General features: G+C 45.9%; 59 non-coding genes across 59 annotated transcripts; all 59 read left to right on the top strand.

Annotated features, from left to right (window-relative positions):
• The first annotated feature begins 131 nt into the window (after positions 1 to 131).
• LOC142305012 (U4 spliceosomal RNA) lies at positions 132 to 272 on the top strand. The gene has a single exon (XR_012753653.1). It is a non-coding gene; the product is annotated as a U4 spliceosomal RNA (small nuclear RNA).
• Positions 273 to 556: 284 nt separating this feature from the next.
• On the top strand, positions 557 to 697 carry LOC142305011 (U4 spliceosomal RNA). Its single transcript, XR_012753652.1, has one exon. It is a non-coding gene; the product is annotated as a U4 spliceosomal RNA (small nuclear RNA).
• Positions 698 to 981: 284 nt separating this feature from the next.
• LOC142304681 (U4 spliceosomal RNA) lies at positions 982 to 1,122 on the top strand. The gene has a single exon (XR_012753335.1). It is a non-coding gene; the product is annotated as a U4 spliceosomal RNA (small nuclear RNA).
• A 284-nt stretch (positions 1,123 to 1,406) lies between these two features.
• LOC142305010 (U4 spliceosomal RNA) lies at positions 1,407 to 1,547 on the top strand. Its single transcript, XR_012753651.1, has one exon. It is a non-coding gene; the product is annotated as a U4 spliceosomal RNA (small nuclear RNA).
• A 284-nt stretch (positions 1,548 to 1,831) lies between these two features.
• LOC142304538 (U4 spliceosomal RNA) lies at positions 1,832 to 1,972 on the top strand. Its single transcript, XR_012753195.1, has one exon. It is a non-coding gene; the product is annotated as a U4 spliceosomal RNA (small nuclear RNA).
• A 284-nt stretch (positions 1,973 to 2,256) lies between these two features.
• Positions 2,257 to 2,397, top strand: LOC142304460 (U4 spliceosomal RNA). The gene has a single exon (XR_012753120.1). It is a non-coding gene; the product is annotated as a U4 spliceosomal RNA (small nuclear RNA).
• Positions 2,398 to 2,681: 284 nt separating this feature from the next.
• Positions 2,682 to 2,822, top strand: LOC142304680 (U4 spliceosomal RNA). Its single transcript, XR_012753334.1, has one exon. It is a non-coding gene; the product is annotated as a U4 spliceosomal RNA (small nuclear RNA).
• A 284-nt stretch (positions 2,823 to 3,106) lies between these two features.
• Positions 3,107 to 3,247, top strand: LOC142305009 (U4 spliceosomal RNA). Its single transcript, XR_012753650.1, has one exon. It is a non-coding gene; the product is annotated as a U4 spliceosomal RNA (small nuclear RNA).
• A 284-nt stretch (positions 3,248 to 3,531) lies between these two features.
• On the top strand, positions 3,532 to 3,672 carry LOC142305007 (U4 spliceosomal RNA). The gene has a single exon (XR_012753648.1). It is a non-coding gene; the product is annotated as a U4 spliceosomal RNA (small nuclear RNA).
• Positions 3,673 to 3,956: 284 nt separating this feature from the next.
• On the top strand, positions 3,957 to 4,097 carry LOC142304818 (U4 spliceosomal RNA). The gene has a single exon (XR_012753465.1). It is a non-coding gene; the product is annotated as a U4 spliceosomal RNA (small nuclear RNA).
• A 284-nt stretch (positions 4,098 to 4,381) lies between these two features.
• On the top strand, positions 4,382 to 4,522 carry LOC142304508 (U4 spliceosomal RNA). The gene has a single exon (XR_012753167.1). It is a non-coding gene; the product is annotated as a U4 spliceosomal RNA (small nuclear RNA).
• A 284-nt stretch (positions 4,523 to 4,806) lies between these two features.
• LOC142304459 (U4 spliceosomal RNA) lies at positions 4,807 to 4,947 on the top strand. The gene has a single exon (XR_012753119.1). It is a non-coding gene; the product is annotated as a U4 spliceosomal RNA (small nuclear RNA).
• Positions 4,948 to 5,231: 284 nt separating this feature from the next.
• Positions 5,232 to 5,372, top strand: LOC142304678 (U4 spliceosomal RNA). Its single transcript, XR_012753332.1, has one exon. It is a non-coding gene; the product is annotated as a U4 spliceosomal RNA (small nuclear RNA).
• Positions 5,373 to 5,656: 284 nt separating this feature from the next.
• Positions 5,657 to 5,797, top strand: LOC142304502 (U4 spliceosomal RNA). Its single transcript, XR_012753161.1, has one exon. It is a non-coding gene; the product is annotated as a U4 spliceosomal RNA (small nuclear RNA).
• A 284-nt stretch (positions 5,798 to 6,081) lies between these two features.
• On the top strand, positions 6,082 to 6,222 carry LOC142305006 (U4 spliceosomal RNA). The gene has a single exon (XR_012753647.1). It is a non-coding gene; the product is annotated as a U4 spliceosomal RNA (small nuclear RNA).
• A 284-nt stretch (positions 6,223 to 6,506) lies between these two features.
• Positions 6,507 to 6,647, top strand: LOC142304458 (U4 spliceosomal RNA). The gene has a single exon (XR_012753118.1). It is a non-coding gene; the product is annotated as a U4 spliceosomal RNA (small nuclear RNA).
• A 284-nt stretch (positions 6,648 to 6,931) lies between these two features.
• On the top strand, positions 6,932 to 7,072 carry LOC142304457 (U4 spliceosomal RNA). The gene has a single exon (XR_012753117.1). It is a non-coding gene; the product is annotated as a U4 spliceosomal RNA (small nuclear RNA).
• Positions 7,073 to 7,356: 284 nt separating this feature from the next.
• LOC142304677 (U4 spliceosomal RNA) lies at positions 7,357 to 7,497 on the top strand. Its single transcript, XR_012753331.1, has one exon. It is a non-coding gene; the product is annotated as a U4 spliceosomal RNA (small nuclear RNA).
• Positions 7,498 to 7,770: 273 nt separating this feature from the next.
• On the top strand, positions 7,771 to 7,911 carry LOC142305005 (U4 spliceosomal RNA). The gene has a single exon (XR_012753646.1). It is a non-coding gene; the product is annotated as a U4 spliceosomal RNA (small nuclear RNA).
• Positions 7,912 to 8,195: 284 nt separating this feature from the next.
• On the top strand, positions 8,196 to 8,336 carry LOC142304501 (U4 spliceosomal RNA). Its single transcript, XR_012753160.1, has one exon. It is a non-coding gene; the product is annotated as a U4 spliceosomal RNA (small nuclear RNA).
• A 284-nt stretch (positions 8,337 to 8,620) lies between these two features.
• Positions 8,621 to 8,761, top strand: LOC142305004 (U4 spliceosomal RNA). Its single transcript, XR_012753645.1, has one exon. It is a non-coding gene; the product is annotated as a U4 spliceosomal RNA (small nuclear RNA).
• Positions 8,762 to 9,045: 284 nt separating this feature from the next.
• On the top strand, positions 9,046 to 9,186 carry LOC142304456 (U4 spliceosomal RNA). The gene has a single exon (XR_012753116.1). It is a non-coding gene; the product is annotated as a U4 spliceosomal RNA (small nuclear RNA).
• A 284-nt stretch (positions 9,187 to 9,470) lies between these two features.
• On the top strand, positions 9,471 to 9,611 carry LOC142304563 (U4 spliceosomal RNA). The gene has a single exon (XR_012753219.1). It is a non-coding gene; the product is annotated as a U4 spliceosomal RNA (small nuclear RNA).
• Positions 9,612 to 9,895: 284 nt separating this feature from the next.
• Positions 9,896 to 10,036, top strand: LOC142304676 (U4 spliceosomal RNA). The gene has a single exon (XR_012753330.1). It is a non-coding gene; the product is annotated as a U4 spliceosomal RNA (small nuclear RNA).
• Positions 10,037 to 10,309: 273 nt separating this feature from the next.
• On the top strand, positions 10,310 to 10,448 carry LOC142305192 (U4 spliceosomal RNA). Its single transcript, XR_012753819.1, has one exon. It is a non-coding gene; the product is annotated as a U4 spliceosomal RNA (small nuclear RNA).
• A 284-nt stretch (positions 10,449 to 10,732) lies between these two features.
• LOC142305003 (U4 spliceosomal RNA) lies at positions 10,733 to 10,873 on the top strand. The gene has a single exon (XR_012753644.1). It is a non-coding gene; the product is annotated as a U4 spliceosomal RNA (small nuclear RNA).
• Positions 10,874 to 11,157: 284 nt separating this feature from the next.
• LOC142305002 (U4 spliceosomal RNA) lies at positions 11,158 to 11,298 on the top strand. The gene has a single exon (XR_012753643.1). It is a non-coding gene; the product is annotated as a U4 spliceosomal RNA (small nuclear RNA).
• A 284-nt stretch (positions 11,299 to 11,582) lies between these two features.
• On the top strand, positions 11,583 to 11,723 carry LOC142305001 (U4 spliceosomal RNA). Its single transcript, XR_012753642.1, has one exon. It is a non-coding gene; the product is annotated as a U4 spliceosomal RNA (small nuclear RNA).
• Positions 11,724 to 12,007: 284 nt separating this feature from the next.
• Positions 12,008 to 12,148, top strand: LOC142304455 (U4 spliceosomal RNA). Its single transcript, XR_012753115.1, has one exon. It is a non-coding gene; the product is annotated as a U4 spliceosomal RNA (small nuclear RNA).
• A 284-nt stretch (positions 12,149 to 12,432) lies between these two features.
• Positions 12,433 to 12,573, top strand: LOC142304500 (U4 spliceosomal RNA). The gene has a single exon (XR_012753159.1). It is a non-coding gene; the product is annotated as a U4 spliceosomal RNA (small nuclear RNA).
• Positions 12,574 to 12,857: 284 nt separating this feature from the next.
• LOC142304453 (U4 spliceosomal RNA) lies at positions 12,858 to 12,998 on the top strand. The gene has a single exon (XR_012753114.1). It is a non-coding gene; the product is annotated as a U4 spliceosomal RNA (small nuclear RNA).
• Positions 12,999 to 13,282: 284 nt separating this feature from the next.
• Positions 13,283 to 13,423, top strand: LOC142305000 (U4 spliceosomal RNA). Its single transcript, XR_012753641.1, has one exon. It is a non-coding gene; the product is annotated as a U4 spliceosomal RNA (small nuclear RNA).
• Positions 13,424 to 13,707: 284 nt separating this feature from the next.
• Positions 13,708 to 13,848, top strand: LOC142304675 (U4 spliceosomal RNA). Its single transcript, XR_012753329.1, has one exon. It is a non-coding gene; the product is annotated as a U4 spliceosomal RNA (small nuclear RNA).
• Positions 13,849 to 14,121: 273 nt separating this feature from the next.
• LOC142305180 (U4 spliceosomal RNA) lies at positions 14,122 to 14,260 on the top strand. Its single transcript, XR_012753808.1, has one exon. It is a non-coding gene; the product is annotated as a U4 spliceosomal RNA (small nuclear RNA).
• Positions 14,261 to 14,544: 284 nt separating this feature from the next.
• On the top strand, positions 14,545 to 14,685 carry LOC142304999 (U4 spliceosomal RNA). The gene has a single exon (XR_012753640.1). It is a non-coding gene; the product is annotated as a U4 spliceosomal RNA (small nuclear RNA).
• A 284-nt stretch (positions 14,686 to 14,969) lies between these two features.
• LOC142304998 (U4 spliceosomal RNA) lies at positions 14,970 to 15,110 on the top strand. The gene has a single exon (XR_012753639.1). It is a non-coding gene; the product is annotated as a U4 spliceosomal RNA (small nuclear RNA).
• Positions 15,111 to 15,394: 284 nt separating this feature from the next.
• LOC142304997 (U4 spliceosomal RNA) lies at positions 15,395 to 15,535 on the top strand. The gene has a single exon (XR_012753638.1). It is a non-coding gene; the product is annotated as a U4 spliceosomal RNA (small nuclear RNA).
• A 284-nt stretch (positions 15,536 to 15,819) lies between these two features.
• LOC142304827 (U4 spliceosomal RNA) lies at positions 15,820 to 15,960 on the top strand. The gene has a single exon (XR_012753475.1). It is a non-coding gene; the product is annotated as a U4 spliceosomal RNA (small nuclear RNA).
• Positions 15,961 to 16,244: 284 nt separating this feature from the next.
• Positions 16,245 to 16,385, top strand: LOC142304712 (U4 spliceosomal RNA). The gene has a single exon (XR_012753364.1). It is a non-coding gene; the product is annotated as a U4 spliceosomal RNA (small nuclear RNA).
• Positions 16,386 to 16,669: 284 nt separating this feature from the next.
• On the top strand, positions 16,670 to 16,810 carry LOC142304996 (U4 spliceosomal RNA). The gene has a single exon (XR_012753637.1). It is a non-coding gene; the product is annotated as a U4 spliceosomal RNA (small nuclear RNA).
• A 284-nt stretch (positions 16,811 to 17,094) lies between these two features.
• On the top strand, positions 17,095 to 17,235 carry LOC142304995 (U4 spliceosomal RNA). The gene has a single exon (XR_012753636.1). It is a non-coding gene; the product is annotated as a U4 spliceosomal RNA (small nuclear RNA).
• A 284-nt stretch (positions 17,236 to 17,519) lies between these two features.
• LOC142304771 (U4 spliceosomal RNA) lies at positions 17,520 to 17,659 on the top strand. Its single transcript, XR_012753420.1, has one exon. It is a non-coding gene; the product is annotated as a U4 spliceosomal RNA (small nuclear RNA).
• Positions 17,660 to 17,943: 284 nt separating this feature from the next.
• LOC142304711 (U4 spliceosomal RNA) lies at positions 17,944 to 18,084 on the top strand. Its single transcript, XR_012753363.1, has one exon. It is a non-coding gene; the product is annotated as a U4 spliceosomal RNA (small nuclear RNA).
• Positions 18,085 to 18,368: 284 nt separating this feature from the next.
• LOC142304994 (U4 spliceosomal RNA) lies at positions 18,369 to 18,509 on the top strand. The gene has a single exon (XR_012753635.1). It is a non-coding gene; the product is annotated as a U4 spliceosomal RNA (small nuclear RNA).
• Positions 18,510 to 18,793: 284 nt separating this feature from the next.
• LOC142304993 (U4 spliceosomal RNA) lies at positions 18,794 to 18,934 on the top strand. The gene has a single exon (XR_012753634.1). It is a non-coding gene; the product is annotated as a U4 spliceosomal RNA (small nuclear RNA).
• A 284-nt stretch (positions 18,935 to 19,218) lies between these two features.
• LOC142304701 (U4 spliceosomal RNA) lies at positions 19,219 to 19,359 on the top strand. The gene has a single exon (XR_012753353.1). It is a non-coding gene; the product is annotated as a U4 spliceosomal RNA (small nuclear RNA).
• Positions 19,360 to 19,643: 284 nt separating this feature from the next.
• LOC142304643 (U4 spliceosomal RNA) lies at positions 19,644 to 19,784 on the top strand. Its single transcript, XR_012753298.1, has one exon. It is a non-coding gene; the product is annotated as a U4 spliceosomal RNA (small nuclear RNA).
• A 284-nt stretch (positions 19,785 to 20,068) lies between these two features.
• On the top strand, positions 20,069 to 20,209 carry LOC142304672 (U4 spliceosomal RNA). Its single transcript, XR_012753326.1, has one exon. It is a non-coding gene; the product is annotated as a U4 spliceosomal RNA (small nuclear RNA).
• A 284-nt stretch (positions 20,210 to 20,493) lies between these two features.
• Positions 20,494 to 20,634, top strand: LOC142304992 (U4 spliceosomal RNA). Its single transcript, XR_012753633.1, has one exon. It is a non-coding gene; the product is annotated as a U4 spliceosomal RNA (small nuclear RNA).
• Positions 20,635 to 20,918: 284 nt separating this feature from the next.
• LOC142304816 (U4 spliceosomal RNA) lies at positions 20,919 to 21,059 on the top strand. Its single transcript, XR_012753463.1, has one exon. It is a non-coding gene; the product is annotated as a U4 spliceosomal RNA (small nuclear RNA).
• Positions 21,060 to 21,343: 284 nt separating this feature from the next.
• LOC142304991 (U4 spliceosomal RNA) lies at positions 21,344 to 21,484 on the top strand. Its single transcript, XR_012753632.1, has one exon. It is a non-coding gene; the product is annotated as a U4 spliceosomal RNA (small nuclear RNA).
• Positions 21,485 to 21,768: 284 nt separating this feature from the next.
• Positions 21,769 to 21,909, top strand: LOC142304671 (U4 spliceosomal RNA). The gene has a single exon (XR_012753325.1). It is a non-coding gene; the product is annotated as a U4 spliceosomal RNA (small nuclear RNA).
• A 284-nt stretch (positions 21,910 to 22,193) lies between these two features.
• LOC142304990 (U4 spliceosomal RNA) lies at positions 22,194 to 22,334 on the top strand. Its single transcript, XR_012753631.1, has one exon. It is a non-coding gene; the product is annotated as a U4 spliceosomal RNA (small nuclear RNA).
• A 284-nt stretch (positions 22,335 to 22,618) lies between these two features.
• LOC142304685 (U4 spliceosomal RNA) lies at positions 22,619 to 22,759 on the top strand. Its single transcript, XR_012753338.1, has one exon. It is a non-coding gene; the product is annotated as a U4 spliceosomal RNA (small nuclear RNA).
• Positions 22,760 to 23,043: 284 nt separating this feature from the next.
• LOC142304684 (U4 spliceosomal RNA) lies at positions 23,044 to 23,184 on the top strand. Its single transcript, XR_012753337.1, has one exon. It is a non-coding gene; the product is annotated as a U4 spliceosomal RNA (small nuclear RNA).
• A 284-nt stretch (positions 23,185 to 23,468) lies between these two features.
• On the top strand, positions 23,469 to 23,609 carry LOC142304533 (U4 spliceosomal RNA). The gene has a single exon (XR_012753190.1). It is a non-coding gene; the product is annotated as a U4 spliceosomal RNA (small nuclear RNA).
• A 284-nt stretch (positions 23,610 to 23,893) lies between these two features.
• On the top strand, positions 23,894 to 24,034 carry LOC142304657 (U4 spliceosomal RNA). Its single transcript, XR_012753312.1, has one exon. It is a non-coding gene; the product is annotated as a U4 spliceosomal RNA (small nuclear RNA).
• Positions 24,035 to 24,318: 284 nt separating this feature from the next.
• Positions 24,319 to 24,459, top strand: LOC142304989 (U4 spliceosomal RNA). Its single transcript, XR_012753630.1, has one exon. It is a non-coding gene; the product is annotated as a U4 spliceosomal RNA (small nuclear RNA).
• A 284-nt stretch (positions 24,460 to 24,743) lies between these two features.
• LOC142304683 (U4 spliceosomal RNA) lies at positions 24,744 to 24,884 on the top strand. Its single transcript, XR_012753336.1, has one exon. It is a non-coding gene; the product is annotated as a U4 spliceosomal RNA (small nuclear RNA).
• Positions 24,885 to 24,930: the final 46 nt, after the last annotated feature.

The raw sequence follows: 24,930 nt of genomic DNA, 5'->3' as shown, positions 1-24,930 counted from the left end.
GAATCTTCCGACTGTCTTCTCCTAGGGACCCTTGCAGCGGCGGAAGAAAGGAAGTGGGCATTTGGAACTCTCCATAACATAAACGAGCTCTTCCTGGAAAGTGGGGATTTCTTGGTGACCTGAACTCCTTTAACTTTGCGCAGTGGCAGTATCGTAGCCCATGAGGTTTAACCGAGGCGTGATTATTGCTAATTGAAAACTTTTCCCAATACCCCGCCATGATGACTTGAAATACAGTCAGCATTGGCAATTTTTGTTGGTCTCTCAGGAGGCTTAATTCATGGTATGCAAATGACAGAAAATTAGCTCCTCCCAGTGGTGGAAAATAACTCTTGCTTCCCTCAACAGTCTAATGGTCGTTTACACCTGGATCAGAAAGAGAGAGAGTTTGCCTGCAGGTAATCCTTGAAAAGTACCTCTTCCGGGAATCTTCCGACTGTCTTCTTCTAGGGACCCTTGCAGCGGCGGAAGAAAGGAAGTGGGCATTTGGAACTCTCCATAACATAAACGAGCTCTTCCTGGAAAGCGGGGATTTCTTGGTGACCTGAACTCCTTTAACTTTGCGCAGTGGCAGTATCGTAGCCCATGAGGTTTAACCGAGGCGTGATTATTGCTAATTGAAAACTTTTCCCAATACCCCGCCATGATGACTTGAAATACAGTCAGCATTGGCAATTTTTGTTGGTCTCTCAGGAGGCTTAATTCATGGTATGCAAATGACAGAAAATTAGCTCCTTCCAGTGGTGGAAAATAACTCTTGCTTCCCTCAACAGTCTAATGGTCGTTTACACCTGGATCAGAAAGAGAGAGAGTTGGCCTGCAGGTAATCCTTGAAAAGTACCTCTTCCGGGAATTTTCCGACTGTCTTCTCCTAGGGACCCTTGCAGCGGCGGAAGAAAGGAAGTGGGCATTTGGAACTCTCCATAACATAAACGAGCTCTTCCTGGAAAGCGGGGATTTCTTGGTGACCTGAACTCCTTTAACTTTGCGCAGTGGCAGTATCGTAGCCCATGAGGTTTAACCGAGGCGTGATTATTGCTAATTGAAAACTTTTCCCAATACCCCGCCATGATGACTTGAAATACAGTCAGCATTGTCAATTTTTGTTGGTCTCTCAGGAGGCTTTATTCATGGTATGCAAATGACAGAAAATTAGCTCCTCCCAGTGGTGGAAAATAACTCTTGCTTCCCTCAACAGTCTAATGGTCGTTTACACCTGGATCAGAAAGAGAGAGAGTTGGCCTGCAGGTAATCCTTGAAAAGTACCTCTTCCGGGAATCTTCCGACTGTCTTCTCCTAGGGACCCTTGCAGCGGCGGAAGAAAGGAAGTGGGCATTTGGAACTCTCCATAACATAAACGAGCTCTTCCTGGAAAGCGGGGATTTCTTGGTGACCTGAACTCCTTTAACTTTGCGCAGTGGCAGTATCGTAGCCCATGAGGTTTAACCGAGGCGTGATTATTGCTAATTGAAAACTTTTCCCAATACCCCGCCATGATGACTTGAAATACAGTCAGCATTGGCAATTTTTGTTGGTCTCTCAGGAGGCTTAATTCATGGTATGCAAATGACAGAAAATTAGCTCCTCCCAGTGGTGGAAAATAACTCTTGCTTCCCTCAACAGTCTAATGGTCGTTTACACCTGGCTCAGAAAGAGAGAGAGTTGGCCTGCAGGTAATCCTTGAAAAGTACCTCTTCCGGGAATCTTCCGACTGTCTTCTCCTAGGGACCCTTGCAGCGGCGGAAGAAAGGAAGTGGGCATTTGGAACTCTCCATAACATAAACGAGCTCTTCCTGGAAAGTGGGGATTTCTTGGTGACCTGAACTCCTTTAACTTTGCACAGTGGCAGTATCGTAGCCCATGAGGTTTAACCGAGGCGTGATTATTGCTAATTGAAAACTTTTCCCAATACCCCGCCATGATGACTTGAAATACAGTCAGCATTGGCAATTTTTGTTGGTCTCTCAGGAGGCTTCATTCATGGTATGCAAATGACAGAAAACTAGCTCCTCCCAGTGGTGGAAAATAACTCTTGCTTCCCTCAACAGTCTAATGGTCGTTTACACCTGGATCAGAAAGAGAGAGAGTTGGCCTGCAGGTAATCCTTGAAAAGTACCTCTTCCGGGAATCTTCCGACTGTCTTCTTCTAGGGACCCTTGCAGCGGCGGAAGAAAGGAAGTGGGCATTTGGAACTCTCCATAACATAAACGAGCTCTTCCTGGAAAGCGGGGATTTCTTGGTGACCTGAACTCCTTTAACTTTGCGCAGTGGCAGTATTGTAGCCCATGAGGTTTAACCGAGGCGTGATTATTGCTAATTGAAAACTTTTCCCAATACCCCGCCATGATGACTTGAAATACAGTCAGCATTGGCAATTTTTGTTGGTCTCTCAGGAGGCTTAATTCATGGTATGCAAATGACAGAAAATTAGCTCCTCCCAGTGGTGGAAAATAACTCTTGCTTCCCTCAACAGTCTAATGGTCGTTTACACCTGGATCAGAAAGAGAGAGAGATGGCCTGCAGGTAATCCTTGAAAAGTACCTCTTCCGGGAATCTTCCGACTGTCTTCTCCTAGGGACCCTTGCAGCGGCGGAAGAAAGGAAGTGGGCATTTGGAACTCTCCATAACATAAACGAGCTCTTCCTGGAAAGCGGGGATTTCTTGGTGACCTGAACTCCTTTAACTTTGCGCAGTGGCAGTATCGTAGCCCATGAGGTTTAACCGAGGCGTGATTATTGCTAATTGAAAACTTTTCCCAATACCCCGCCATGATGACTTGAAATACAGTCAGCATTGTCAATTTTTGTTGGTCTCTCAGGAGGCTTTATTCATGGTATGCAAATGACAGAAAATTAGCTCCTCCCAGTGGTGGAAAATAACTCTTGCTTCCCTCAACAGTCTAATGGTCGTTTACACCTGGATCAGAAAGAGAGAGAGTTGGCCTGCAGGTAATCCTTGAAAAGTACCTCTTCCGGGAATCTTCCGACTGTCTTCTCCTAGGGACCCTTGCAGCGGCAGAAGAAAGGAAGTGGGCATTTGGAACTCTCCATAACATAAACGAGCTCTTCCTGGAAAGCGGGGATTTCTTGGTGACCTGAACGCCTTTAACTTTGCGCAGTGGCAGTATCGTAGCCCATGAGGTTTAACCGAGGCGTGATTATTGCTAATTGAAAACTTTTCCCAATACCCCGCCATGATGACTTGAAATACAGTCAGCATTGGCAATTTTTGTTGGTCTCTCAGGAGGCTTAATTCATGGTATGCAAATGACAGAAAATTAGCTCCTCCCAGTGGTGGAAAATAACTCTTGCTTCCCTCAACAGTCTAATGGTCGTTTACACCTGGCTCAGAAAGAGAGAGAGTTGGCCTGCAGGTAATCCTTGAAAAGTACCTCTTCCGGGAATCTTCCGACTGTCTTCTCCTAGGGACCCTTGCAGCGGCGGAAGAAAGGAAGTGGGCATTTGGAACTCTCCATAACATAAACGAGCTCTTCCTGGAAAGCGGGGATTTCTTGGTGACCTGAACTCCTTTAACTTTGCGCAGTGGCAGTATCGTAGCCCATGAGGTTTAACCGAGGCGTGATTATTGCTAATTGAAAACTTTTCCCAATACCCCGCCATGATGACTTGAAATACAGTCAGCATTGGCAATTTTTGTTGGTCTCTCAGGAGGCTTAATTCATGGTATGCAAATGACAGAAAATTAGCTCCTCCCAGTGGTGGAAAATAACTCTTGCTTCCCTCAACAGTCTAATGGTCGTTTACACCTGGATCAGAAAGAGAGAGAGTTGGCCTGCAGGTAATCCTTGAAAAGTACCTCTTCCGGGAATCTTCCGACTGTCTTCTTCTAGGGACCCTTGCAGCGGCGGAAGAAAGGAAGTGGGCATTTGGAACTCTCCATAACATAAACGAGCTCTTCCTGGAAAGCGGGGATTTCTTGGTGACCTGAACTCCTTTAACTTTGCGCAGTGGCAGTATCGTAGCCCATGAGGTTTAACCGAGGCATGATTATTGCTAATTGAAAACTTTTCCCAATACCCCGCCATGATGACTTGAAATACAGTCAGCATTGGCAATTTTTGTTGGTCTCTCAGGAGGCTTAATTCATGGTATGCAAATGACAGAAAATTAGCTCCTCCCAGTGGTGGAAAATAACTCTTGCTTCCCTCAACAGTCTAATGGTCGTTTACACCTGGATCAGAAAGAGAGAGAGTTGGCCTGCAGGTAATCCTTGAAAAGTACCTCTTCCGGGAATCTTCCGACTGTCTTCTCCTAGGGACCCTTGCAGCGGCGGAAGAAAGGAAGTGGGCATTTGGAACTCTCCATAACATAAACGAGCTCTTCCTGGAAAGTGGGGATTTCTTGGTGACCTGAACTCCTTTAACTTTGCGCAGTGGCAGTATCGTAGCCCATGAGGTTTAACCGAGGCGTGATTATTGCTAGTTGAAAACTTTTCCCAATACCCCGCCATGATGACTTGAAATACAGTCAGCATTGGCAATTTTTGTTGGTCTCTCAGGAGGCTTAATTCATGGTATGCAAATGACAGAAAATTAGCTCCTCCCAGTGGTGGAAAATAACTCTTGCTTCCCTCAACAGTCTAATGGTCGTTTACACCTGGATCAGAAAGAGAGAGAGTTGGCCTGCAGGTAATCCTTGAAAAGTACCTCTTCCGGGAATCTTCCGACTGTCTTCTTCTAGGGACCCTTGCAGCGGCAGAAGAAAGGAAGTGGGCATTTGGAACTCTCCATAACATAAACGAGCTCTTCCTGGAAAGCGGGGATTTCTTGGTGACCTGAACTCCTTTAACTTTGCGCAGTGGCAGTATTGTAGCCCATGAGGTTTAACCGAGGCGTGATTATTGCTAATTGAAAACTTTTCCCAATACCCCGCCATGATGACTTGAAATACAGTCAGCATTGGCAATTTTTGTTGGTCTCTCAGGAGGCTTAATTCATGGTATGCAAATGACAGAAAATTAGCTCCTCCCAGTGGTGGAAAATAACTCTTGCTTCCCTCAACAGTCTAATGGTCGTTTACACCTGGATCAGAAAGAGAGAGAGATGGCCTGCAGGTAATCCTTGAAAAGTACCTCTTCCGGGAATCTTCCGACTGTCTTCTCCTAGGGACCCTTGCAGCGGCGGAAGAAAGGAAGTGGGCATTTGGAACTCTCCATAACATAAACGAGCTCTTCCTGGAAAGCGGGGATTTCTTGGTGACCTGAACTTCTTTAACTTTGCGCAGTGGCAGTATCGTAGCCCATGAGGTTTAACCGAGGCGTGATTATTGCTAATTGAAAACTTTTCCCAATACCCCGCCATGATGACTTGAAATACAGTCAGCATTGTCAATTTTTGTTGGTCTCTCAGGAGGCTTTATTCATTGTATGCAAATGACAGAAAATTAGCTCCTCCCAGTGGTGGAAAATAACTCTTGCTTCCCTCAACAGTCTAATGGTCGTTTACACCTGGATCAGAAAGAGAGAGAGTTGGCCTGCAGGTAATCCTTGAAAAGTACCTCTTCCGGGAATCTTCCGACTGTCTTCTCCTAGGGACCCTTGCAGCGGCGGAAGAAAGGAAGTGGGCATTTGGAACTCTCCATAACATAAACGAGCTCTTCCTTGAAAGCGGGGATTTCTTGGTGACCTGAACTCCTTTAACTCTGCGCAGTGGCAGTATCGTAGCCCATGAGGTTTAACCGAGGCGTGATTATTGCTAATTGAAAACTTTTCCCAATACCCCGCCATGATGACTTGAAATACAGTCAGCATTGGCAATTTTTGTTGGTCTCTCAGGAGGCTTAATTCATGGTATGCAAATGACAGAAAATTAGCTCCTCCCAGTGGTGGAAAATAACTCTTGCTTCCCTCAACAGTCTAATGGTCGTTTACACCTGGCTCAGAAAGAGAGAGAGTTGGCCTGCAGGTAATCCTTGAAAAGTGCCTCTTCCGGGAATCTTCCGACTGTCTACTCCTAGGGACCCTTGCAGCGGCGGAAGAAAGGAAGTGGGCATTTGGAACTCTCCATAACATAAACGAGCTCTTCCTGGAAAGTGGGGATTTCTTGGTGACCTGAACTCCTTTAACTTTGCGCAGTGGCAGTATCGTAGCCCATGAGGTTTAACCGAGGCGTGATTATTGCTAATTGAAAACTTTTCCCAATACCCCGCCATGATGACTTGAAATACAGTCAGCATTGGCAATTTTTGTTGGTCTCTCAGGAGGCTTAATTCATGGTATGCAAATGACAGAAAATTAGCTCCTCCCAGTGGTGGAAAATAACTCTTGCTTCCCTCAACAGTCTAATGGTCGTTTACACCTGGATCAGAAAGAGAGAGAGTTGGCCTGCAGGTAATCCTTGAAAAGTACCTCTTCCGGGAATCTTCCGACTGTCTTCTTCTAGGGACCCTTGCAGCGGCGGAAGAAAGGAAGTGGGCATTTGGAACTCTCCATAACATAAACGAGCTCTTCCTGGAAAGCGGGGATTTCTTGGTGACCTGAACTCCTTTAACTTTGCGCAGTGGCAGTATTGTAGCCCATGAGGTTTAACCGAGGCGTGATTATTGCTAATTGAAAACTTTTCCCAATACCCCGCCATGATGACTTGAAATACAGTCAGCATTGGCAATTTTTGTTGGTCTCTCAGGAGGCTTAATTCATGGTATGCAAATGACAGAAAATTAGCTCCTCCCAGTGGTGGAAAATAACTCTTGCTTCCCTCAACAGTCTAATGGTCGTTTACACCTGGATCAGAAAGAGAGAGAGATGGCCTGCAGGTAATCCTTGAAAAGTACCTCTTCCGGGAATCTTCCGACTGTCTTCTCCTAGGGACCCTTGCAGCGGCGGAAGAAAGGAAGTGGGCATTTGGAACTCTCCATAACATAAACGAGCTCTTCCTGGAAAGCGGGGATTTCTTGGTGACCTGAACTCCTTTAACTTTGCGCAGTGGCAGTATTGTAGCCCATGAGGTTTAACCGAGGCGTGATTATTGCTAATTGAAAACTTTTCCCAATACCCCGCCATGATGACTTGAAATACAGTCAGCATTGGCAATTTTTGTTGGTCTCTCAGGAGGCTTAATTCATGGTATGCAAATGACAGAAAATTAGCTCCTCCCAGTGGTGGAAAATAACTCTTGCTTCCCTCAACAGTCTAATGGTCGTTTACACCTGGATCAGAAAGAGAGAGAGTTGGCCTGCAGGTAATCCTTGAAAAGTACCTCTTCCGGGAATTTTCCGACTGTCTTCTCCTAGGGACCCTTGCAGCGGCGGAAGAAAGGAGGTGGGCATTTGGAACTCTCCATAACATAAACGAGCTCTTCCTGGAAAGCGGGGATTTCTTGGTGACCTGAACTCCTTTAACTTTGCGCAGTGGCAGTATCGTAGCCCATGAGGTTTAACCGAGGCGTGATTATTGCTAATTGAAAACTTTTCCCAATACCCCGCCATGATGACTTGAAATACAGTCAGCATTGTCAATTTTTGTTGGTCTCTCAGGAGGCTTTATTCATGGTATGCAAATGACAGAAAATTAGCTCCTCCCAGTGGTGGAAAATAACTCTTGCTTCCCTCAACAGTCTAATGGTCGTTTACACCTGGATCAGAAAGAGAGAGAGTTGGCCTGCAGGTAATCCTTGAAAAGTACCTCTTCCGACTGTCTTCTCCTAGGGACCCTTGCAGCGGCGGAAGAAAGGAAGTGGGCATTTGGAACTCTCCATAACATAAACGAGCTCTTCCTGGAAAGCGGGGATTTCTTGGTGACCTGAACTCCTTTAACTTTGCGCAGTGGCAGTATCGTAGCCCATGAGGTTTAACCGAGGCGTGATTATTGCTAATTGAAAACTTTTCCCAATACCCCGCCATGATGACTTGAAATACAGTCAGCATTGGCAATTTTTGTTGGTCTCTCAGGAGGCTTAATTCATGGTATGTAAATGACAGAAAATTAGCTCCTCCCAGTGGTGGAAAATAACTCTTGCTTCCCTCAACAGTCTAATGGTCGTTTACACCTGGATCAGAAAGAGAGAGAGTTGGCCTGCAGGTAATCCTTGAAAAGTACCTCTTCCGGGAATCTTCCGACTGTCTTCTCCTAGGGACCCTTGCAGCGGCGGAAGAAAGGAAGTGGGCATTTGGAACTCTCCATAACATAAACGAGCTCTTCCTTGAAAGCGGGGATTTCTTGGTGACCTGAACTCCTTTAACTCTGCGCAGTGGCAGTATCGTAGCCCATGAGGTTTAACCGAGGCGTGATTATTGCTAATTGAAAACTTTTCCCAATACCCCGCCATGATGACTTGAAATACAGTCAGCATTGGCAATTTTTGTTGGTCTCTCAGGAGGCTTAATTCATGGTATGCAAATGACAGAAAATTAGCTCCTCCCAGTGGTGGAAAATAACTCTTGCTTCCCTCAACAGTCTAATGGTCGTTTACACCTGGCTCAGAAAGAGAGAGAGTTGGCCTGCAGGTAATCCTTGAAAAGCACCTCTTCCGGGAATCTTCCGACTGTCTACTCCTAGGGACCCTTGCAGCGGCGGAAGAAAGGAAGTGGGCATTTGGAACTCTCCATAACATAAACGAGCTCTTCCTGGAAAGCGGGGATTTCTTGGTGACCTGAACTCCTTTAACTTTGCGCAGTGGCAGTATCGTAGCCCATGAGGTTTAACCGAGGCGTGATTATTGCTAATTGAAAACTTTTCCCAATACCCCGCCATGATGACTTGAAATACAGTCAGCATTGGCAATTTTTGTTGGTCTCTCAGGAGGCTTAATTCATGGTATGCAAATGACAGAAAATTAGCTCCTCCCAGTGGTGGAAAATAACTCTTGCTTCCCTCAACAGTCTAATGGTCGTTTACACCTGGATCAGAAAGAGAGAGAGTTGGCCTGCAGGTAATCCTTGAAAAGTACCTCTTCCGGGAATCTTCCGACTGTCTTCTTCTAGGGACCCTTGCAGCGGCGGAAGAAAGGAAGTGGGCATTTGGAACTCTCCATAACATAAACGAGCTCTTCCTGGAAAGCGGGGATTTCTTGGTGACCTGAACTCCTTTAACTTTGCGCAGTGGCAGTATTGTAGCCCATGAGGTTTAACCGAGGCGTGATTATTGCTAATTGAAAACTTTTCCCAATACCCCGCCATGATGACTTGAAATACAGTCAGCATTGGCAATTTTTGTTGGTCTCTCAGGAGGCTTAATTCATGGTATGCAAATGACAGAAAATTAGCTCCTCCCAGTGGTGGAAAATAACTCTTGCTTCCCTCAACAGTCTAATGGTCGTTTACACCTGGATCAGAAAGAGAGAGAGATGGCCTGCAGGTAATCCTTGAAAAGTACCTCTTCCGGGAATCTTCCGACTGTCTTCTCCTAGGGACCCTTGCAGCGGCGGAAGAAAGGAAGTGGGCATTTGGAACTCTCCATAACATAAACGAGCTCTTCCTGGAAAGCGGGGATTTCTTGGTGACCTGAACTCCTTTAACTTTGCGCAGTGGCAGTATCGTAGCCCATGAGGTTTAACCGAGGCGTGATTATTGCTAATTGAAAACTTTTCCCAATACCCCGCCATGATGACTTGAAATACAGTCAGCATTGGCAAATTTTGTTGGTCTCTCAGGAGGCTTAATTCATGGTATGCAAATGACAGAAAATTAGCTCCTCCCAGTGGTGGAAAATAACTCTTGCTTCCCTCAACAGTCTAATGGTCGTTTACACCTGGATCAGAAAGAGAGAGAGTTGGCCTGCAGGTAATCCTTGAAAAGTACCTCTTCCGGGAATTTTCCGACTGTCTTCTCCTAGGGACCCTTGCAGCGGCGGAAGAAAGGAAGTGGGCATTTGGAACTCTCCATAACATAAACGAGCTCTTCCTGGACAGCGGGGATTTCTTGGTGACCTGAACTCCTTTAACTTTGCGCAGTGGCAGTATCGTAGCCCATGAGGTTTAACCGAGGCGTGATTATTGCTAATTGAAAACTTTTCCCAATACCCCGCCATGATGACTTGAAATACAGTCAGCATTGTCAATTTTTGTTGGTCTCTCAGGAGGCTTTATTCATGGTATGCAAATGACAGAAAATTAGCTCCTCCCAGTGGTGGAAAATAACTCTTGCTTCCCTCAACAGTCTAATGGTCGTTTACACCTGGATCAGAAAGAGAGAGAGTTGGCCTGCAGGTAATCCTTGAAAAGTACCTCTTCCGACTGTCTTCTCCTAGGGACCCTTGCAGCGGCGGAAGAAAGGAAGTGGGCATTTGGAACTCTCCATAACATAAACGAGCTCTTCCTGGAAAGCGGGGATTTCTTGGTGACCTGAACTCCTTTAACTTTGCGCAGTGGCAGTATCGTAGCCCATGAGGTTTAACCGAGGCGTGATTATTGCTAATTGAAAACTTTTCCCAATACCCCGCCATGATGACTTGAAATAGTCAGCATTGGCAATTTTTGTTGGTCTCTCAGGAGGCTTAATTCATGGTATGCAAATGACAGAAAATTAGCTCCTCCCAGTGGTGGAAATTAACTCTTGCTTCCCTCAACAGTCTAATGGTCGTTTACACCTGGCTCAGAAAGAGAGAGAGTTGGCCTGCAGGTAATCCTTGAAAAGTACCTCTTCCGGGAATCTTCCGACTGTCTTCTCCTAGGGACCCTTGCAGCGGCGGAAGAAAGGAAGTGGGCATTTGGAACTCTCCATAACATAAACGAGCTCTTCCTGGAAAGCGGGGATTTCTTGGTGACCTGAACTCCTTTAACTTTGCGCAGTGGCAGTATCGTAGCCCATGAGGTTTAACCGAGGCGTGATTATTGCTAATTGAAAACTTTTCCCAATACCCCGCCATGATGACTTGAAATACAGTCAGCATTGGCAATTTTTGTTGGTCTCTCAGGAGGCTTAATTCATGGTATGCAAATGACAGAAAATTAGCTCCTCCCAGTGGTGGAAATTAACTCTTGCTTCCCTCAACAGTCTAATGGTCGTTTACACCTGACTCAGAAAGAGAGAGAGTTGGCCTGCAGGTAATCCTTGAAAAGTACCTCTTCCGGGAATCTTCCGACTGTCTTCTCCTAGGGACCCTTGCAGCGGCGGAAGAAAGGAAGTGGGCATTTGGAACTCTCCATAACATAAACGAGCTCTTCCTGGAAAGCGGGGATTTCTTGGTGACCTGAACTCCTTTAACTTTGCGCAGTGGCAGTATCGTAGCCCATGAGGTTTAACCGAGGCGTGATTATTGCTAATTGAAAACTTTTCCCAATACCCCGCCATGATGACTTGAAATACAGTCAGCATTGGCAATTTTTGTTGGTCTCTCAGGAGGCTTAATTCATGGTATGCAAATGACAGAAAATTAGCTCCTCCCAGTGGTGGAAAATAACTCTTGCTTCCCTCAACAGTCTAATGGTCGTTTACACCTGGATCAGAAAGAGAGAGAGTTGGCCTGCAGGTAATCCTTGAAAAGTACCTCTTCCGGGAATCTTCCGACTGTCTTCTCCTAGGGACCCTTGCAGCGGCGGAAGAAAGGAAGTGGGCATTTGGAACTCTCCATAACATAAACGAGCTCTTCCTGGAAAGCGGGGATTTCTTGGTGACCTGAACTCCTTTAACTTTGCGCAGTGGCAGTATCGTAGCCCATGAGGTTTAACCGAGGCGTGATTATTGCTAATTGAAAACTTTTCCCAATACCCCGCCATGATGACTTGAAATACAGTCAGCATTGGCAATTTTTGTTGGTCTCTCAGGAGGCTTAATTCATGGTATGCAAATGACAGAAAATTAGCTCCTCCCAGTGGTGGAAAATAACTCTTGCTTCCCTCAACAGTCTAATGGTCGTTTACACCTGGATCAGAAAGAGAGAGAGTTGGCCTGCAGGTAATCCTTGAAAAGTACCTCTTCCGGGAATCTTCCGACTGTCTTCTTCTAGGGACCCTTGCAGCGGCGGAAGAAAGGAAGTGGGCATTTGGAACTCTCCATAACATAAACGAGCTCTTCCTGGAAAGCGGGGATTTCTTGGTGACCTGAACTCCTTTAACTTTGCGCAGTGGCAGTATTGTAGCCCATGAGGTTTAACCGAGGCGTGATTATTGCTAATTGAAAACTTTTCCCAATACCCCGCCATGATGACTTGAAATACAGTCAGCATTGGCAATTTTTGTTGGTCTCTCAGGAGGCTTAATTCATGGTATGCAAATGACAGAAAATTAGCTCCTCCCAGTGGTGGAAAATAACTCTTGCTTCCCTCAACAGTCTAATGGTCGTTTACACCTGGATCAGAAAGAGAGAGAGTTGGCCTGCAGGTAATCCTTGAAAAGTACCTCGTCCGGGAATCTTCCGACTGTCTTCTCCTAGGGACCCTTGCAGCGGCGGAAGAAAGGAAGTGGGCATTTGGAACTCTCCATAACATAAACGAGCTCTTCCTTGAAAGCGGGGATTTCTTGGTGACCTGAACTCCTTTAACTCTGCGCAGTGGCAGTATCGTAGCCCATGAGGTTTAACCGAGGCGTGATTATTGCTAATTGAAAACTTTTCCCAATACCCCGCCATGATGACTTGAAATACAGTCAGCATTGGCAATTTTTGTTGGTCTCTCAGGAGGCTTAATTCATGGTATGCAAATGACAGAAAATTAGCTCCTCCCAGTGGTGGAAAATAACTCTTGCTTCCCTCAACAGTCTAATGGTCGTTTACACCTGGATCAGAAAGAGAGAGAGTTGGCCTGCAGGTAATCCTTGAAAAGTACCTCTTCCGGGAATCTTCCGACTGTCTTCTTCTAGGGACCCTTGCAGCGGCGGAAGAAAGGAAGTGGGCATTTGGAACTCTCCATAACATAAACGAGCTCTTCCTGGAAAGCGGGGATTTCTTGGTGACCTGAACTCCTTTAACTTTGCGCAGTGGCAGTATTGTAGCCCATGAGGTTTAACCGAGGCGTGATTATTGCTAATTGAAAACTTTTCCCAATACCCCGCCATGATGACTTGAAATACAGTCAGCATTGGCAATTTTTGTTGGTCTCTCAGGAGGCTTAATTCATGGTATGCAAATGACAGAAAATTAGCTCCTCCCAGTGGTGGAAAATAACTCTTGCTTCCCTCAACAGTCTAATGGTCGTTTACACCTGGATCAGAAAGAGAGAGAGATGGCCTGCAGGTAATCCTTGAAAAGTACCTCTTCCGGGAATCTTCCGACTGTCTTCTCCTAGGGACCCTTGCAGCGGCGGAAGAAAGGAAGTGGGCATTTGGAACTCTCCATAACATAAACGAGCTCTTCCTGGAAAGCGGGGATTTCTTGGTGACCTGAACTCCTTTAACTTTGCGCAGTGGCAGTATCGTAGCCCATGAGGTTTAACCGAGGCGTGATTATTGCTAATTGAAAACTTTTCCCAATACCCCGCCATGATGACTTGAAATACAGTCAGCATTGGCAATTTTTGTTGGTCTCTCAGGAGGCTTAATTCATGGTATGCAAATGACAGAAAATTAGCTCCTCCCAGTGGTGGAAAATAACTCTTGCTTCCCTCAACAGTCTAATGGTCGTTTACACCTGGATCAGAAAGAGAGAGAGTTGGCCTGCAGGTAATCCTTGAAAAGTACCTCTTCCGGGAATTTTCCTACTGTCTTCTCCTAGGGACCCTTGCAGCGGCGGAAGAAAGGAAGTGGGCATTTGGAACTCTCCATAACATAAACGAGCTCTTCCTGGAAAGCGGGGATTTCTTGGTGACCTGAACTCCTTTAACTTTGCGCAGTGGCAGTATCGTAGCCCATGAGGTTTAACCGAGGCGTGATTATTGCTAATTGAAAACTTTTCCCAATACCCCGCCATGATGACTTGAAATACAGTCAGCATTGTCAATTTTTGTTGGTCTCTCAGGAGGCTTTATTCATGGTATGCAAATGACAGAAAATTAGCTCCTCCCAGTGGTGGAAAATAACTCTTGCTTCCCTCAACAGTCTAATGGTCGTTTACACCTGGATCAGAAAGAGAGAGAGTTGGCCTGCAGGTAATCCTTGAAAAGTACCTCTTCCGACTGTCTTCTCCTAGGGACCCTTGCAGCGGCGGAAGAAAGGAAGTGGGCATTTGGAACTCTCCATAACATAAACGAGCTCTTCCTGGAAAGCGGGGATTTCTTGGTGACCTGAACTCCTTTAACTTTGCGCAGTGGCAGTATCGTAGCCCATGAGGTTTAACCGAGGCGTGATTATTGCTAATTGAAAACTTTTCCCAATACCCCGCCATGATGACTTGAAATAGTCAGCATTGGCAATTTTTGTTGGTCTCTCAGGAGGCTTAATTCATGGTATGCAAATGACAGAAAATTAGCTCCTCCCAGTGGTGGAAATTAACTCTTGCTTCCCTCAACAGTCTAATGGTCGTTTACACCTGGCTCAGAAAGAGAGAGAGTTGGCCTGCAGGTAATCCTTGAAAAGTACCTCTTCCGGGAATCTTCCGACTGTCTTCTCCTAGGGACCCTTGCAGCGGCGGAAGAAAGGAAGTGGGCATTTGGAACTCTCCATAACATAAACGAGCTCTTCCTGGAAAGCGGGGATTTCTTGGTGACCTGAACTCCTTTAACTTTGCGCAGTGGCAGTATCGTAGCCCATGAGGTTTAACCGAGGCGTGATTATTGCTAATTGAAAACTTTTCCCAATACCCCGCCATGATGACTTGAAATACAGTCAGCATTGGCAATTTTTGTTGGTCTCTCAGGAGGCTTAATTCATGGTATGCAAATGACAGAAAATTAGCTCCTCCCAGTGGTGGAAATTAACTCTTGCTTCCCTCAACAGTCTAATGGTCGTTTACACCTGGCTCAGAAAGAGAGAGAGTTGGCCTGCAGGTAATCCTTGAAAAGTACCTCTTCCGGGAATCTTCCGACTGTCTTCTCCTAGGGACCCTTGCAGCGGCGGAAGAAAGGAAGTGGGCATTTGGAACTCTCCATAACATAAACGAGCTCTTCCTGGAAAGCGGGGATTTCTTGGTGACCTGAACTCCTTTAACTTTGCGCAGTGGCAGTATCGTAGCCCATGAGGTTTAACCGAGGCGTGATTATTGCTAATTGAAAACTTTTCCCAATACCCCGCCATGATGACTTGAAATACAGTCAGCATTGGCAATTTTTGTTGGTCTCTCAGGAGGCTTAATTCATGGTATGCAAATGACAGAAAATTAGCTCCTCCCAGTGGTGGAAAATAACTCTTGCTTCCCTCAACAGTCTAATGGTCGTTTACACCTGGATCAGAAAGAGAGAGAGTTGGCCTGCAGGTAATCCTTGAAAAGTACCTCTTCCGGGAATCTTCCGACTGTCTTCTCCTAGGGACCCTTGCAGCGGCGGAAGAAAGGAAGTGGGCATTTGGAACTCTCCATAACATAAACGAGCTCTTCCTGGAAAGCGGGGATTTCTTGGTGACCTGAACTCCTTTAACTTTGCGCAGTGGCAGTATCGTAGCCCATGAGGTTTAACCGAGGCGTGATTATTGCTAATTGAAAACTTTTCCCAATACCCCGCCATGATGACTTGAAATACAGTCAGCATTGGCAATTTTTGTTGGTCTCTCAGGAGGCTTAATTCATGGTATGCAAATGACAGAAAATTAGCTCCTCCCAGTGGTGGAAAATAACTCTTGCTTCCCTCAACAGTCTAATGGTCGTTTACACCTGGATCAGAAAGAGAGAGAGTTGGCCTGCAGGTAATCCTTGAAAAGTACCTCTTCCGGGAATCTTCCGACTGTCTTCTCCTAGGGACCCTTGCAGCGGCGGAAGAAAGGAAGTGGGCATTTGGAACTCTCCATAACATAAACGAGCTCTTCCTGGAAAGCGGGGATTTCTTGGTGACCTGAACTCCTTTAACTTTGCGCAGTGGCAGTATTGTAGCCCATGAGGTTTAACCGAAGCATGATTATTGCTAATTGAAAATGTTTCCCAATACCCTGCCATGATGACTTGAAATACAGTCAGCATTGGCAATTTTTGTTGGTCTCTCAGGAGGCTTAATTCATGGTATGCAAATGACAGAAAATTAGCTCCTCCCAGTGGTGGAAAATAACTCTTGCTTCCCTCAACAGTCTAATGGTCGTTTACACCTGGATCAGAAAGAGAGAGAGTTGGCCTGCAGGTAATCCTTGAAAAGTACCTCTTCCGGGAATCTTCCGACTGTCTTCTCCTAGGGACCCTTGCAGCGGCGGAAGAAAGGAAGTGGGCATTTGGAACTCTCCATAACATAAACGAGCTCTTCCTGGAAAGCGGGGATTTCTTGGTTACCTGAACTCCTTTAACTTTGCGCAGTGGCAGTATCGTAGCGCATGAGGTTTAACCGAGGCGTGATTATTGCTAATTGAAAACTTTTCCCAATACCCCGCCATGATGACTTGAAATACAGTCAGCATTGGCAATTTTTGTTGGTCTCTCAGGAGGCTTAATTCATGGTATGTAAATGACAGAAAATTAGCTCCTCCCAGTGGTGGAAAATAACTCTTGCTTCCCTCAACAGTCTAATGGTCGTTTACACCTGGATCAGAAAGAGAGAGAGTTGGCCTGCAGGTAATCCTTGAAAAGTACCTCTTCCGGGAATCTTCCGACTGTCTTCTCCTAGGGACCCTTGCAGCGGCGGAAGAAAGGAAGTGGGCATTTGGAACTCTCCATAACATAAACGAGCTCTTCCTGGAAAGCGGGGATTTCTTGGTGACCTGCACTCCTTTAACTTTGCGCAGTGGCAGTATCGTAGCCCATGAGGTTTAACCGAGGCGTGATTATTGCTAATTGAAAACTTTTCCCAATACCCCGCCATGATGACTTGAAATACAGTCAGCATTGGCAATTTTTGTTGGTCTCTCAGGAGGCTTAATTCATGGTATGCAAATGACAGAAAAATAGCTCCTCCCAGTGGTGGAAAATAACTCTTGCTTCCCTCAACAGTCTAATGGTCGTTTACACCTGGATCAGAAAGAGAGAGAGTTGGCCTGCAGGTAATCCTTGAAAAGTACCTCTTCCGGGAATCTTCCGACTGTCTTCTCCTAGGGACCCTTGCAGCGGCGGAAGAAAGGAAGTGGGCATTTGGAACTCTCCATAACATAAACGAGCTCTTCCTGGAAAGCGGGGATTTCTTGGTGACCTGAACTCCTTTAACTTTGCGCAGTGGCAGTATCGTAGCCCATGAGGTTTAACCGAGGCGTGATTATTGCTAATTGAAAACTTTTCCCAATACCCCGCCATGATGACTTGAAATACAGTCAGCATTGGCAATTTTTGTTGGTCTCTCAGGAGGCTTAATTCATGGTATGCAAATGACAGAAAATTAGCTCCTCCCAGTGGTGGAAAATAACTCTTGCTTCCCTCAACAGTCTAATGGTCGTTTACACCTGGATCAGAAAGAGAGAGAGTTGGCCTGCAGGTAATCCTTGAAAAGTACCTATTCCGGGAATCTTCCGACTGTCTTCTCCTAGGGACCCTTGCAGCGGCGGAAGAAAGGAAGTGGGCATTTGGAACTCTCCATAACATAAACGAGCTCTTCCTGGAAAGCGGGGATTTCTTGGTGACCTGAACTCCTTTAACTTTGCGCAGTGGCAGTATCGTAGCCCATGAGGTTTAACCGAGGCATGATTATTGCTAATTGAAAACGTTTCCCAATACCCTGCCATGATGACTTGAAATACAGTCAGCTTGGCAATTTTTGTTGGTCTCTCAGGAGGCTTAATTCATGGTATGCAAATGACAGAAAATTAGCTCCTCCCAGTGGTGGAAAATAACTCTTGCTTCCCTCAACAGTCTAATGGTCGTTTACACCTGGATCAGAAAGAGAGAGAGTTGGCCTGCAGGTAATCCTTGAAAAGTACCTCTTCCGGGAATCTTCCGACTGTCTTCTCCTAGGGACCCTTGCAGCGGCGGAAGAAAGGAAGTGGGCATTTGGAACTCTCCATAACATAAACGAGCTCTTCCTGGAAAGCGGGGATTTCTTGGTTACCTGAACTCCTTTAACTTTGCGCAGTGGCAGTATCGTAGCGCATGAGGTTTAACCGAGGCGTGATTATTGCTAATTGAAAACTTTTCCCAATACCCCGCCATGATGACTTGAAATACAGTCAGCATTGGCAATTTTTGTTGGTCTCTCAGGAGGCTTAATTCATGGTATGTAAATGACAGAAAATTAGCTCCTCCCAGTGGTGGAAAATAACTCTTGCTTCCCTCAACAGTCTAATGGTCGTTTACACCTGGATCAGAAAGAGAGAGAGTTGGCCTGCAGGTAATCCTTGAAAAGTACCTCTTCCGGGAATCTTCCGACTGTCTTCTCCTAGGGACCCTTGCAGCGGCGGAAGAAAGGAAGTGGGCATTTGGAACTCTCCATAACATAAACGAGCTCTTCCTGGAAAGCGGGGATTTCTTGGTGACCTGCACTCCTTTAACTTTGCGCAGTGGCAGTATCGTAGCCCATGAGGTTTAACCGAGGCGTGATTATTGCTAATTGAAAACTTTTCCCAATACCCCGCCATGATGACTTGAAATACAGTCAGCATTGGCAATTTTTGTTGGTCTCTCAGGAGGCTTAATTCATGGTATGCAAATGACAGAAAAATAGCTCCTCCCAGTGGTGGAAAATAACTCTTGCTTCCCTCAACAGTCTAATGGTCGTTTACACCTGGATCAGAAAGAGAGAGAGTTGGCCTGCAGGTAATCCTTGAAAAGTACCTCTTCCGGGAATCTTCCGACTGTCTTCTCCTAGGGACCCTTGCAGCGGCGGAAGAAAGGAAGTGGGCATTTGGAACTCTCCATAACATAAACGAGCTCTTCCTGGAAAGCGGGGATTTCTTGGTGACCTGAACTCCTTTAACTTTGCGCAGTGGCAGTATCGTAGCCCATGAGGTTTAACCGAGGCGTGATTATTGCTAATTGAAAACTTTTCCCAATACCCCGCCATGATGACTTGAAATACAGTCAGCATTGGCAATTTTTGTTGGTCTCTCAGGAGGCTTAATTCATGGTATGCAAATGACAGAAAATTAGCTCCTCCCAGTGGTGGAAAATAACTCTTGCTTCCCTCAACAGTCTAATGGTCGTTTACACCTGGATCAGAAAGAGAGAGAGTTGGCCTGCAGGTAATCCTTGAAAAGTACCTATTCCGGGAATCTTCCGACTGTCTTCTCCTAGGGACCCTTGCAGCGGCGGAAGAAAGGAAGTGGGCATTTGGAACTCTCCATAACATAAACGAGCTCTTCCTGGAAAGCGGGGATTTCTTGGTGACCTGAACTCCTTTAACTTTGCGCAGTGGCAGTATCGTAGCCCATGAGGTTTAACCGAGGCATGATTATTGCTAATTGAAAACGTTTCCCAATACCCTGCCATGATGACTTGAAATACAGTCAGCATTGGCAATTTTTGTTGGTCTCTCAGGAGGCTTAATTCATGGTATGCAAATGACAGAAAATTAGCTCCTCCCAGTGGTGGAAAATAACTCTTGCTTCCCTCAACAGTCTAATGGTCGTTTACACCTGGATCAGAAAGAGAGAGAGTTGGCCTGCAGGTAATCCTTGAAAAGTACCTCTTCCGGGAATCTTCCGACTGTCTTCTCCTAGGGACCCTTGCAGCGGCGGAAGAAAGGAAGTGGGCATTTGGAACTCTCCATAACATAAACGAGCTCTTCCTGGAAAGCGGGGATTTCTTGGTGACCTGAACTCCTTTAACTTTGCGCAGTGGCAGTATCGTAGCCCATGAGGTTTAACCGAGGCGTGATTATTGCTAATTGAGAACTTTTCCCAATACCCCGCCATGATGACTTGAAATACAGTCAGCATTGGCAATTTTTGTTGGTCTCTCAGGAGGCTTAATTCATGGTATGCAAATGACAGAAAATTAGCTCCTCCCAGTGGTGGAAAATAACTCTTGCTTCCCTCAACAGTCTAATGGTCGTTTACACCTGGATCAGAAAGAGAGAGAGTTGGCCTGCAGGTAATCCTTGAAAAGTACCTCTTCCGGGAATCTTCCGACTGTCTTCTCCTAGGGACCCTTGCAGCGGCGGAAGAAAGGAAGTGGGCATTTGGAACTCTCCATAATATAAACGAGCTCTTCCTGGAAAGCGGGGATTTCTTGGTGACCTGAACTCCTTTAACTTTGCGCAGTGGCAGTATAGTAGCCCATGAGGTTTAACCGAGGCGTGATTATTGCTAATTGAAAACTTTTCCCAATACCCCGCCATGATGACTTGAAATACAGTCAGCATTGGCAATTTTTGTTGGTCTCTCAGGAGGCTTAATTCATGGTATGCAAATGACAGAAAAATAGCTCCTCCCAGTGGTGGAAAATAACTCTTGCTTCCCTCAACAGTCTAATGGTCGTTTACACCTGGATCAGAAAGAGAGAGAGTTGGCCTGCAGGTAATCCTTGAAAAGTACCTCTTCCGGGAATCTTCCGACTGTCTTCTCCTAGGGACCCTTGCAGCGGCGGAAGAAAGGAAGTGGGCATTTGGAACTCTCCATAACATAAACGAGCTCTTCCTGGAAAGCGGGGATTTCTTGGTGACCTGAACTCCTTTAACTTTGCGCAGTGGCAGTATCGTAGCCCATGAGGTTTAACCGAGGCGTGATTATTGCTAATTGAAAACTTTTCCCAATACCCCGCCATGATGACTTGAAATACAGTCAGCATTGGCAATTTTTGTTGGTCTCTCAGGAGGCTTAATTCATGGTATGCAAATGACAGAAAATTAGCTCCTCCCAGTGGTGGAAAATAACTCTTGCTTCCCTCAACAGTCTAATGGTCGTTTACACCTGGATCAGAAAGAGAGAGAGTTGGCCTGCAGGTAATCCTTGAAAAGTACCTATTCCGGGAATCTTCCGACTGTCTTCTCCTAGGGACCCTTGCAGCGGCGGAAGAAAGGAAGTGGGCATTTGGAACTCTCCATAACATAAACGAGCTCTTCCTGGAAAGCGGGGATTTCTTGGTGACCTGAACTCCTTTAACTTTGCGCAGTGGCAGTATCGTAGCCCATGAGGTTTAACCGAGGCATGATTATTGCCAATTGAAAACGTTTCCCAATACCCTGCCATGATGACTTGAAATACAGTCAGCATTGGCAATTTTTATTGGTCTCTCAGGAGGCTTAATTCATGGTATGCAAATGACAGAAAATTAGCTCCTCCCAGTGGTGGAAAATAACTCTTGCTTCCCTCAACAGTCTAATGGTCGTTTACACCTGGATCAGAAAGAGAGAGAGTTGGCCTGCAGGTAATCCTTGAAAAGTACCTCTTCCGGGAATCTTCCGACTGTCTTCTCCTAGGGACCCTTGCAGCGGCGGAAGAAAGGAAGTGGGCATTTGGAACTCTCCATAACATAAACGAGCTCTTCCTGGAAAGCGGGGATTTCTTGGTGACCTGAACTCCTTTAACTTTGCGCAGTGGCAGTATCGTAGCCCATGAGGTTTAACCGAGGCGTGATTATTGCTAATTGAAAACTTTTCCCAATACCCCGCCATGATGACTTGAAATACAGTCAGCATTGGCAATTTTTGTTGGTCTCTCAGGAGGCTTAATTCATGGTATGCAAATGACAGAAAATTAGCTCCTCCCAGTGGTGGAAAATAACTCTTGCTTCCCTCAACAGTCTAATGGTCGTTTACACCTGGATCAGAAAGAGAGAGAGTTGGCCTGCAGGTAATCCTTGAAAAGTACCTCTTCCGGGAATCTTCCGACTGTCTTCTCCTAGGGACCCTTGCAGCGGCGGAAGAAAGGAAGTGGGCATTTGGAACTCTCCATAATATAAACGAGCTCTTCCTGGAAAGCGGGGATTTCTTGGTGACCTGAACTCCTTTAACTTTGCGCAGTGGCAGTATAGTAGCCCATGAGGTTTAACCGAGGCGTGATTATTGCTAATTGAAAACTTTTCCCAATACCCCGCCATGATGACTTGAAATACAGTCAGCATTGGCAATTTTTGTTGGTCTCTCAGGAGGCTTAATTCATGGTATGTAAATGACAGAAAATTAGCTCCTCCCAGTGGTGGAAAATAACTCTTGCTTCCCTCAACAGTCTAATGGTCGTTTACACCTGGATCAGAAAGAGAGAGAGTTGGCCTGCAGGTAATCCTTGAAAAGTACCTCTTCCGGGAATCTTCCGACTGTCTTCTCCTAGGGACCCTTGCAGCGGCGGAAGAAAGGAAGTGGGCATTTGGAACTCTCCATAACATAAACGAGCTCTTCCTGGAAAGCGGGGATTTCTTGGTGACCTGAACTCCTTTAACTTTGCGCAGTGGCAGTATCGTAGCCCATGAGGTTTAACCGAGGCGTGATTATTGCTAATTGAAAACTTTTCCCAATACCCCGCCATGATGACTTGAAATACAGTCAGCATTGGCAATTTTTGTTGGTCTCTCAGGAGGCTTAATTCATGGTATGCAAATGACAGAAAATTAGCTCCTCCCAGTGGTGGAAAATAACTCTTGCTTCCCTCAACAGTCTAATGGTCGTTTACACCTGGATCAGAAAGAGAGAGAGTTGGCCTGCAGGTAATCCTTGAAAAGTACCTCTTCCGGGAATCTTCCGACTGTCTTCTCCTAGGGACCCTTGCAGCGGCGGAAGAAAGGAAGTGGGCATTTGGAACTCTCCATAACATAAACGAGCTCTTCCTGGAAAGCGGGGATTTCTTGGTGACCTGAACGCCTTTAACTTTGCGCAGTGGCAGTATCGTAGCCCATGAGGTTTAACCGAGGCGTGATTATTGCTAATTGAAAACTTTTCCCAATACCCCGACATGATGACTTGAAATACAGTCAGCATTGGCAATTTTTGTTGGTCTCTCAGGAGGCTTAATTCATGGTATGCAAATGACAGAAAATTAGCTCCTCCCAGTGGTGGAAAATAACTCTTGCTTCCCTCAACAGTCTAATGGTCGTTTACACCTGGATCAGAAAGAGAGAGAGTTGGCCTGCAGGTAATCCTTGAAAAGTACCTCTTCCGGGAATCTTCCGACTGTCTTCTCCTAGGGACCCTTGCAGCGGCGGAAGAAAGGAAGTGGGCATTTGGAACTCTCCATAACATAAACGAGCTCTTCCTGGAAAGCGGGGATTTCTTGGTGACCTGAACGCCTTTAACTTTGCGCAGTGGCAGTATCGTAGCCCATGAGGTTTAACCGAGGCGTGATTATTGCTAATTGAAAACTTTTCCCAATACCCCGACATGATGACTTGAAATACAGTCAGCATTGGCAATTTTTGTTGGTCTCTCAGGAGGCTTAATTCATGGTATGCAAATGACAGAAAATTAGCTCCTCCCAGTGGTGGAAAATAACTCTTGCTTCCCTCAACAGTCTAATGGTCGTTTACACCTGGATCAGAAAGAGAGAGAGTTGGCCTGCAGGTAATCCTTGAAAAGTACCTCTTCCGGGAATCTTCCGACTGTCTTCTCCTAGGGACCCTTGCAGCGGCGGAAGAAAGGAAGTGGGCATTTGGAACTCTCCATAACATAAACGAGCTCTTCCTGGAAAGCGGGGATTTCTTGGTGACCTGAACTCCTTTAACTTTGCGCAGTGGCAGTATCGTAGCCCATGAGGTTTAACCGAGGCGTGATTATTGCTAATTGAAAACTTTTCCCAATACCCCGCCATGACGACTTGAAATACAGTCAGCATTGGCAATTTTTGTTGGTCTCTCAGGAGGCTTAATTCATGGTATGCAAATGACAGAAAATTAGCTCCTCCCAGTGGTGGAAAATAACTCTTGCTTCCCTCAACAGTCTAATGGTCGTTTACACCTGGATCAGAAAGAGAGAGAGTTGGCCTGCAGGTAATCCTTGAAAAGTACCTCTTCCGGGAATCTTCCGACTGTCTTCTCCTAGGGACCCTTGCAGCTGCGGAAGAAAGGAAGTGGGCATTTGGAACTCTCCATAACATTAACGAGCTCTTCCTGGAAAGCGGGGATTTCTTGGTGACCTGAACTCCTTTAACTTTGCGCAGTGGCAGTATTGTAGTCCATGAGGTTTAACCGAGGCGTGATTATTGCTAATTGAAAACTTTTCCCAATACCCCGCCATGATGACTTGAAATACAGTCAGCATTGGCAATTTTTGTTGGTCTCTCAGGAGGCTTAGTTCATGGTATGCAAATGACAGAAAATTAGCTCCTCCCAGTGGTGGAAAATAACTCTTGCTTCCCTCAACAGTCTAATGGTAGTTTACACCTGGATCAGAAAGAGAGAGAGTTGGCCTGCAGGTAATCCTTGAAAAGTACCTCTTCCGGGAATCTTCCGACTGTCTTCTCCTAGGGACCCTTGCAGCGGCGGAAGAAAGGAAGTGGGCATTTGGAACTCTCCATAACATAAACGAGCTCTTCCTGGAAAGCGGGGATTTCTTGGTGACCTGAACTCCTTTAACTTTGCGCAGTGGCAGTATCGTAGCCCATGAGGTTTAACCGAGGCGTGATTATTGCTAATTGAAAACTTTTCCCAATACCCCGCCATGATGACTTGAAATACAGTCAGCATTGGCAATTTTTGTTGGTCTCTCAGGAGGCTTAATTCATGGTATGCAAATGACAGAAAATTAGCTCCTCCCAGTGGTGGAAAATAACTCTTGCTTCCCTCAACAGTCTAATGGTCGTTTACACCTGGATCAGAAAGAGAGAGAGTTGGCCTGCAGGTAATCCTTGAAAAGTACCTCTTCCGGGAATCTTCCGACTGTCTTCTCCTAGGGACCCTTGCAGCGGCGGAAGAAAGGAAGTGGGCATTTGGAACTCTCCATAACATAAACGAGCTCTTCCTGGAAAGCGGGGATTTCTTGGTGACCTGAATGCCTTTAACTTTGCGCAGTGGCAGTATCGTAGCCCATGAGGTTTAACCGAGGCGTGATTATTGCTAATTGAAAACTTTTCCCAATACCCCGACATGATGACTTGAAATACAGTCAGCATTGGCAATTTTTGTTGGTCTCTCAGGAGGCTTAATTCATGGTATGCAAATGACAGAAAATTAGCTCCTCCCAGTG

This window comes from Anomaloglossus baeobatrachus, chromosome 4 (genome assembly GCF_048569485.1).
Source record: "Anomaloglossus baeobatrachus isolate aAnoBae1 chromosome 4, aAnoBae1.hap1, whole genome shotgun sequence".
Taxonomy (NCBI): Eukaryota; Metazoa; Chordata; class Amphibia; order Anura; family Aromobatidae; genus Anomaloglossus; species Anomaloglossus baeobatrachus.
The sequence above is the reverse complement of the archived record's forward strand: the minus strand, read 5'-3'. Positions and strand labels throughout refer to the sequence as shown.